At 34.2% G+C, this 8,540-nt stretch overlaps 1 pseudogene across 1 annotated transcript; it reads right to left on the bottom strand.

Moving 5' to 3' along the window:
- Positions 1 to 285: 285 nt before the first annotated feature.
- On the bottom strand, positions 286 to 5,322 carry LOC104777689 (exportin-2 pseudogene; annotated as a pseudogene). Its single transcript, XR_015594408.1, has 5 exons — positions 4,910 to 5,322; positions 4,726 to 4,832; positions 1,095 to 4,007; positions 686 to 1,005; positions 286 to 592 (listed from the first exon to the last, which is right to left on the bottom strand). The product of XR_015594408.1 is annotated as an exportin-2 pseudogene (transcript).
- Between the last annotated feature and the right edge of the window lie 3,218 nt (positions 5,323 to 8,540).

Here is an 8,540-nt window from a genome sequence, read left to right on the forward strand (position 1 = left end):
ATTTAATAAACTAACAATTATTTATTTTTCGATAAACTAATATCTCTATGAATTAAGATTTACAATTTTACTATTTGGATGTGTTTTTAGGACTAAGTTGTGAAGGTTTGAATTCATTAGTGGCCTTTAGGGCAATAAGAAAGAATGAAACAGACCTACAGTATGAATAACGATATGAGTTGTTCTCATCATATTTTTTTCCATTACATTGCCTTTTTCCCCAAATTGATTAAACACTTATAAAGTTTTCGATCTTGATAGATCCACTCATCCACATATCAACTATTTATTCAAATAGAAGATTTATTCCACTTTTTTTGTAATATATTTAAGAAAACAAATACTCTCCATTTATAATAACTATGGTTGTTGACCATAAGACAACGACAAAAATGCACATAAAGACACATAGTAGAACAATATCCAAGGCCTTGCGCTTTGCTTTCATGGAAACAAAAAAAACGACCTACAGTAAAAAAATGACAACGCCTGATAAAGAGCATGAATGATGAATTGATGATGCTCTTCTCGAGCTAATCTGTTTCCAAAATGCTATGAAACTCCGGCCTTAGCAGATGCAATGCAATGTCCCCTGCAAAAACATTCTTCGTTCACATAAAGATTGATTCATGAATCCAACATGTACTTAATTTGAAAACATACTTGGAAGTAACAGAATACTTACTTCTAGCAATCCCGCAGTTGTAAACATTGCTACGATGATGCTCTTCTCTAATACGATTCTTTAAAGCTATAAAAACTCACGATTTAATAAAAACCAAAGCATGGTTTTACCACTTTTCTTCCCAGATCCAATGTAATGTAATGAAGTGCAATGTGATGCAGTGCAATGCAATGCAATGTGAAGGTTCTATCCAAGCCCAACTCTCCTGGCCAGGACCAATAGCGTGTTTTACGCCTCTCTTTAGGAACCCACTCGACTAACCCAAACTTGATAATGCAATGCAATGCAATGTTGATGCTTATCTCCTCATACTCATCTCCCTGCAAAAATGACAATCATATCAAGAATTGACTCATGAATTCAAACTTTACACAACTTGAAAACGTTCTTAAAGTATTATAAAACTTACGTCAAGCTATTCCACAGTTGTAAGCATTGCAGAGCTGGAGCAAATATTCTTGATTAGCTTGTTCAAGATTCTCGCCAATCATCTGCCCATATCTACCAGGAAAAGCAGAAGAAAGCCTAGCCAAAGAAGCTAACAAGAACTCCTTTGGATCTTTAATTTCTTTTAGAGGATCCTCTTCTTTTTTCCCAGCATTGTAAAGATTCACAAACGCAGCTTTGTATCCAACATTCTCTAAGATCATCTCATCTGTCATTTCAGGTTCATCCATGACTCTTTCTTCCTCGGGCCGCGAAACAAGTGTGACGATACTATCCAACATCTTTCCCCATCGTTTACTAGCTGATGGATCCAGAAGGGCTGGAGACTCACATATGAGTCTAGTTGCAGCAACTGCGGTTAACTTCACCTCGATAGTTCCAGTTATCAGTTTCACATTTGGAATCCAGATTTGCTCCAAGACAGCAGTAAATATATTCGGCCTAGCAGTGTTCATAGAGTTCAGTAGATTCCCTGGTCCGTGCTTTACCAAGAACAGCGACATGAATATCACAAGCGATTTCTGAAACTTGACTGTGTATTTGCATTGGAGGCGTTCGAACAAAACATCCCATACATACTTCATGTGAGGTTCAATCAAACTGTAGTCGATATATTCAATAACCGTGTTAAGCACATAAAAGCCTTGCTCATCTGTGGTAGGAGATGAAACAAGCTTATTGAATATCACCAGCACTTGACTCATCCAAGTGACCTCATGAGATACTTTCTGCAAGAAAGCTTTAAGTAAAGGCACAAGAGCTGGAACGTTGCCCCTTACCTCCCATGATTTCGGCTCGAGAAGCACCTCAAAGATTTGCTTGTATGTCTTTGAGAGCGGTGGTCTACTTAACTCAACAAGCTGAGCCAGCAACTGAAACGCATAAGGCAAGAACTCTGTGACATCATTTCCCAAAAACTCCAGTAGGCTAGGGAGAAGAGCCGCTTCGAACGGAGGTACAAGAGCAATATCGCGTTCACATCCCCGTCGAACAAGTACAGCCACTGACTCAAAGAGATAGTGGTTAAATACAGGATTCTTAGGATTATTGCAAACTATACTGAGAATAGAGGTCAACCCCCCGATGCAGTAATTAGCAACATCACCACTGATATCCGCAACACCAAGAACCCGCATTATACACTTCATTAGGTAATGATTCTCCATAGAATCTGGAAACTTCATTGCTTCAAATAGGTTTGTCATCAACTGCGACAAAAACGGACTTATATCACCAGCACCATACCTACGTTGTCCGCCTTCATCTTTTACTAGAAAGAACTTCTCTATGCATATAGCAGCATACGAGTGGACCACGTTCGACTCTGCTGTAAGGAACCGGACCAACTCCGAGAACAACTGAATTCCAAAGGGCTTTGGTATTTGACTACAAAACATTGTTAAGAACTTCAAGGACCCTGCCTTAAGAATTGGAGAACTGTTGACATCGTGATCTCGTAACTCCGGGTGAATGATTTTTTCAAAGAAGCTTACAACATTAATGAGATCTGTAGACAGAGACGCACCACCACATGCCTTCTTAGTAGCTAGAGAGACAACCAAGTAAATTGCATAGTCCTTATCTTTCCACGGTGCAACCTGATTTTCTGAGAATGAACACAAAAGATTCTTTATCTCAATACAAACTACTTGTGCCACTTGGCTTTTGTAGTTTACAGCAAGTTCTTTGAGTAGCTCACAAGCTATTCTCCTTCTAGTGTCCACATCACTTCCCTCCATGTCTCTACGGATAAACTCGACATAGTTTATCTCGAAAAGTTCTTCATCTTCATCCCTCAAATAAACATTAGGAATCACAATATCGTGACAAATCTCCTTGATTACATTTTCGCCAGCAAACCAAGTATGGTGAACACTTTTGCTCAAAATGGTCAGAAACTTGATTGCTCTAGTAGCTAGTTGATCTCTGCTAGGAGACTTTGACACATCTCGGAGTAATGTCAAGACCGTTGATGCAAAACCACTCCAAAAGTTATGAAAATCTTCTTCATATTTCTCCATGTAAAGATTAATAATCTCACAAACCGCAGCGCGAAGATCATCAACAAGTGTTAATCCATCTTCCGTGCTTTCTAAGGCAGAGTAACTTGAGGATAAGTACTTGTGAAACTTCTCCATCCACTTGTTTATATCTTCCTCAAAAGCCTCCGGCAAATCCTGAAAGCTTAACGAGAAAAAAGATTATACAGCAGAGCTTTTGGGACTCAAACATAGGCTTTAGGATCGCAGCTGATCCCTCAGCATCAATCAACTCAGCTGTTGTATGGAACATCTCTAGCAAAGGAGCAGCAAAATTACCAAGGCAATAGTTCAACTCACGAAACAGATCATTGGTTCGATACTGATACCTAAACTTCTTGAAAATCGAATTAGCGATGCCAAGAATACCATTGATGGACGCATAATCCTTAACGTTAGCAGCTTTTTTAAGGCTGGCCATAAGCTCTGGAAGCAAAGAAGGCCAAGAGTTTTCTAAATCGTGCTTGCCAATGATTATTAGGGCTTCACTCAACTGACTCTGGATACAAGGGGAAGAACAAGAGAGCATAAGTGAAACAACTAGTGACTTGATTTGCTCCTTCTCTGAGTCTTCCATCGGTGAGATACCAGAATCACTAGGAGGGAGCCATCGCGAACGGAGATGGTTCTTGAAGTTGACAGCAGCGGCATGACGGATATGTTCATCGACAGAAGGCTCAGCTACTATTCGGAGAACGGCTAGGCCGTAATTAGGTAGATTGGCTCCGTCAGATAACGATTTCTCAGCGGCTTGACGAGGCTCTCGGTCAGGACAGAGCGTCTCGAGAAAACATTGGGAAAGAAATCGGAGGGTCTCTAGATTCCATTCCATCTTTCTGCAACACAACAGAGGATTAGGGTTGATGCAAAGTATCGAATAATAGAACAAGAGAGAGAGAGAGGCGAGTTACGAGTAGCTAGGGTTTTGACTTGAAAAAGAAGGAAACGGAAGGATCTTAGTCGAAGCTATGAGCCTAAGAACAACTCGGGTATTAATACTAAAGTTTTTACTTTCTTACATTACGTTAAAAGTTGGAATGTTCCGTATCTTGATGCCAAAAAGAAACACAATTTCCATATATAGGAATACATAGAAAAAATAATATAGAAATTTTCCTATTTTTTATAATGGTTGTTTTCTATGTATATATATATTTTTTAAAGAGAGTAGGCCATCAACTTTTACAACAAGTCCACCCTAGACTATTCAGAAACTCATAATGAAGAGCGAAGCCTAGATAGTGTATTCTTCTTAGAAGATGGAACGAACGACCTAAGAACCAATGTTACAAAGAAAATAGAGGGTGATGGTGAGAGTGAGAAAACCATCTTTAGAGACGGTCAGAGGAGGTTTCTGGTGGATGATAGCACCTAAGAGAGAGAATACACCACAAGATATACTGCAAAAGAAACGAGAGACAAGAATACACCACAGGATACTGCAAAAGAAACGAGACTCTTTTTTCTTATTAACCGTTCCGGCCAAACCAGTAAATATATTTTTGACCAGGGGAATGAAACCAGGGCATATAATAATATTTAATACCAGCTCACCCATAAGAGCATTACAGGACTTGCTGCCAATTGCATTAGCTGCTTCGACATCCTGTAGGTATGCAAATATTGCACATTCAGGTACTGTGAACTCAAAATCATAAATCCTGCAACCACGTAAAAGAATCACTTATGATAGGAATTTCCTCATAGTAAAAGGAGAAACAGATGACAAAGTATTAACCTCATGACATCAATTCCAGTCGTACGTAAGGCGTGGAAGAAGATCAATTTGCATCAGCAATGGAAGAGGAAGGAAGACATACAAATTGCTAACAAAAGGACAAGGTCCATTTTCGTTTTGGAGAGTGATAGGAGTGGTTCTTCCAAGGAACTGAATCGATTTCGTCTTATACAAAACCTCCTCCTCATCCGTAGTGGTAGTAGTAGTAGTTTCCGTTGGCAAATCATCGCTTCTTGATTCGTTTGCGTCTCTTCGCTCGGCGAGTCTGACGGCGGAGGAGGAGAGGATGAAGCGGTCACCATTGATGATGAACAAACCAAATTAAAAGTCAAATTCTCGATCGAAGAAGAAGAAACAAAAACTGAAATTTCCGAAGATATGTTTTTTTTTTTTTTTTTTTTCTCTCTGATCCCAAGCGAGCTAGAGTGGAAAAGAGGATTTAATTTATACAGTGTATTTGGGATATTTTGAGAAACAAACTTTATTGGTAAGTTGGTGAATATTAAAATCGGTCACTTGATTGAACCGGTATGTACCAAATCATAATTCCGGTATGGATGAAATTGCTATTGGTTAGCAATTATAGTGACTATCATCAGTTGAAATTGCTATTGGTTAGCAATTATAGTGACTATCATCAGTTAAAATAGTGACTATTGTCAGTTTCTTTGATTTTCGTTTCGGAATTTGATTTATCAGAAAGACTTAGAAAGTACATCATGTGTAAATTTATACACGAAAATTTATATGTATATTAGTAATGGTTTTAAAATTAATAAAATTATTTTAAAAGAATTTATTCATATTTTTATAAATAAAAACTATTTTTAGAATTAAATATATAAATATTTTTTTTAGAAAAAAATCATATTTGTTTGTACTTTAATACACTACTTTAGTTTTTAACACATTCAATTTATTATAAAAATTATCCCAATAATCTAAAACTAAATTATCAGCCACCAAAACTTTTGCCACACATTCTCAATACGAATATTATTATTGCTAAATTTCAAAAATGTTACACAACTAATTCAAAAATATATTTAACATGCAAAAAATACGTCAAAGTATCATTACCATTTTCTCTATGTTTTACCACAAAAAGTTATGTTCTTATACCAAAAAGTATTTTATTTTTAAAATAAGCTCTTATCACCACCTATAATATGTCTCTTTGAGCAAATTCAACCAATTTTATGTTTATTTACTTTTAATTTGACATAGTTTCTTTAACCGTTGTCAAAAAAAAAAAATTCTTTAACCACTAAAATTGTTTTGTAACATAGTTTCTTTAATCACTAAAATTGTATACGCAAAATATTTTGGTTAAAAACTGGAAAGTGTCTTTATTCAAGTGGTTATAATTAATCAAAATACTATTATATTAAATAAAAATTCTTGGGTTCACCTAGGGGTGAACCATTCTTATTCACCCCCTCTTAATTAACCAATCAAAATACAACAAAACGCCACGCCATATTATATTTATAAAATAAATCAAATTAAGAAAACAAATTCTTTAGATTGTTTATTAAGGAAATTATGTCGGTTTAGTTTTATAAAGGATAATTAGGATTTAAATTTTATAATTAAAAAATTATATGTCGGTTTGGGTTTATAAAAGAATGATTAGGATTTAGATTTTAAAATTAAACGAAATTATATGTCGATTTGGGTTTACAAAAGATTGGTTAGGGTTTAAATTTTACAATTAAACGAAATTAAATGTTGGTTTGTGTTTCACAAAAGAGTGGTTAGGGTTTTAGGGTTTAGATTTTACGATTAAATGAAATTCTATATCGGTTTGGGTTTATAAAAGAGTGGTTAGGTTTACTGTTTAGATTTTACAATTAAAAAAAATTATATGTCGGTTTGGGTTTATAAAAGAGTGGTTAGGGTTTAGATTTTACAATTAAACAAAATTGTATTCCAATTGGGGTTTATAAATGAGTTGTTAAGGTTTAGATTACACAATTAAACAAAATTATATGTATGTTTGGGTTTATAAAAAATGATTTGGGTTTAGATGTTATAATTAAAAACTATAATACAGTAAAAGCTCTATAAATTAATCAAGTTGGGACCATGAAAATATATTAATTTAAAGAGGTTTTAATTCATCAATAAATTAATAATTATTAATTTATAAAGAGACTTTCCTAATTTGGTAATTGTTTCAAAAGAAAAGTTTAAAAATAAAATTGAATTAATACAACTAATCCTTTTTATAATGAAAATGATAATTTTCATATTTTAAAGAGAATACTCAAAGTTTTTTATATAGTAAAAATATTAGAAATGAACTCTAACAAAAATTAGTGTGTATTATATAATTATATATTTTGTTAATTTTATATAATTATTAATTAAATATGTTATCTTATTATTTTATCGAATTGTGTCCAAAATTACACTAACTCAACTTAGGACCGGAAAAATATATCAATTTATAGCAATTATTATTTTAAAGAGTATTAATTTATAGAGGTTCTACTGTATACTTTTTAGAATTTGTAAGTTTAAAATTGAATGATATACATAATTTTATTGTCTATTGATCTATATGCATCAGTATCATTTTATTTATAAAATTGTTAGCATATTCAATCAAAAAATAGAATTGAATATAGTAGAAGAATATCAACACATATATTAGACTCTGGTTACAAATAAGGACGCTTCAGTCTGAAAGCCAAACTTTTTACACTTGCGAGTTGCGACTTATGGATATATATCACAATTCACAACTATGGGAACGCATATATCTATAGCTCAAATCTATAGTAATTAATGCAAGTTACAACTTTACAAACAAACGTCATGGCACTGTTGAAGTATCCTCGGGATCTTCATTAGCTTTACCATCATGTTTTTTGCTTGCAAACGGTAAACCAAACAGTAATTGGAATACGGACCTGACCTTGTTTGCACGTCGGCGTTGGCGTATGCGCCGTAGAATAACTTCCCGGTCTAGTGTTTGCGTGGTATGAATACGTTTGATGCGAATATGAGTGGACACAAAATCTGGGGTTTCAGTGTCTTCACGAGTCTTGATCTTGTTCTTGCCTTTGTCGTTGGGTTTGGCTAGTGAAGAAGCCATGTAAAAAATGACAATATTCGTCGGTATGGTAGAGTGAGTGATGAGGACGAATGATTCCATAAAGATAAATATACCTACTAAAGTAATTAAGGCTAAAAAGCACTCATTTGTAGAACAATTTTTGAATCTTCCGATATATAGCAAATCAGTGACTTAACATGATAATTGGTAGAATATATATATATATATATATATATATATATATATATATATATATATATATATTATATATTTATCTTTATGGAATCAAAGAGCATTATATTCATTTTAATATTTTAATAATTGTTGGTTTGACAATTTCAGTGAAATTATGAACAAGTTGAATATTTTTTTAAGACCAAAATCTCATATACCCCTTTCCATTACTTTTAATAAAGGTTGTTAATGGTTAAATATAATTAAATCCCCCTCAACTGGTGTGCACTCGTACAACTAGGAGGCTAGTAGGTACAACTAGGATGTTCGATTTTTATTTAAAAATTGTTAGATGGGTAGTTTCGTCCTTTCATTAAAGAAGAGAGGTATGTA

This window comes from Camelina sativa, chromosome 3, assembly GCF_030686135.1.
Source record: "Camelina sativa cultivar CO46 ecotype springtype chromosome 3, ASM3068613v1".
Classification (NCBI taxonomy): Eukaryota; Viridiplantae; Streptophyta; class Magnoliopsida; order Brassicales; family Brassicaceae; genus Camelina; species Camelina sativa.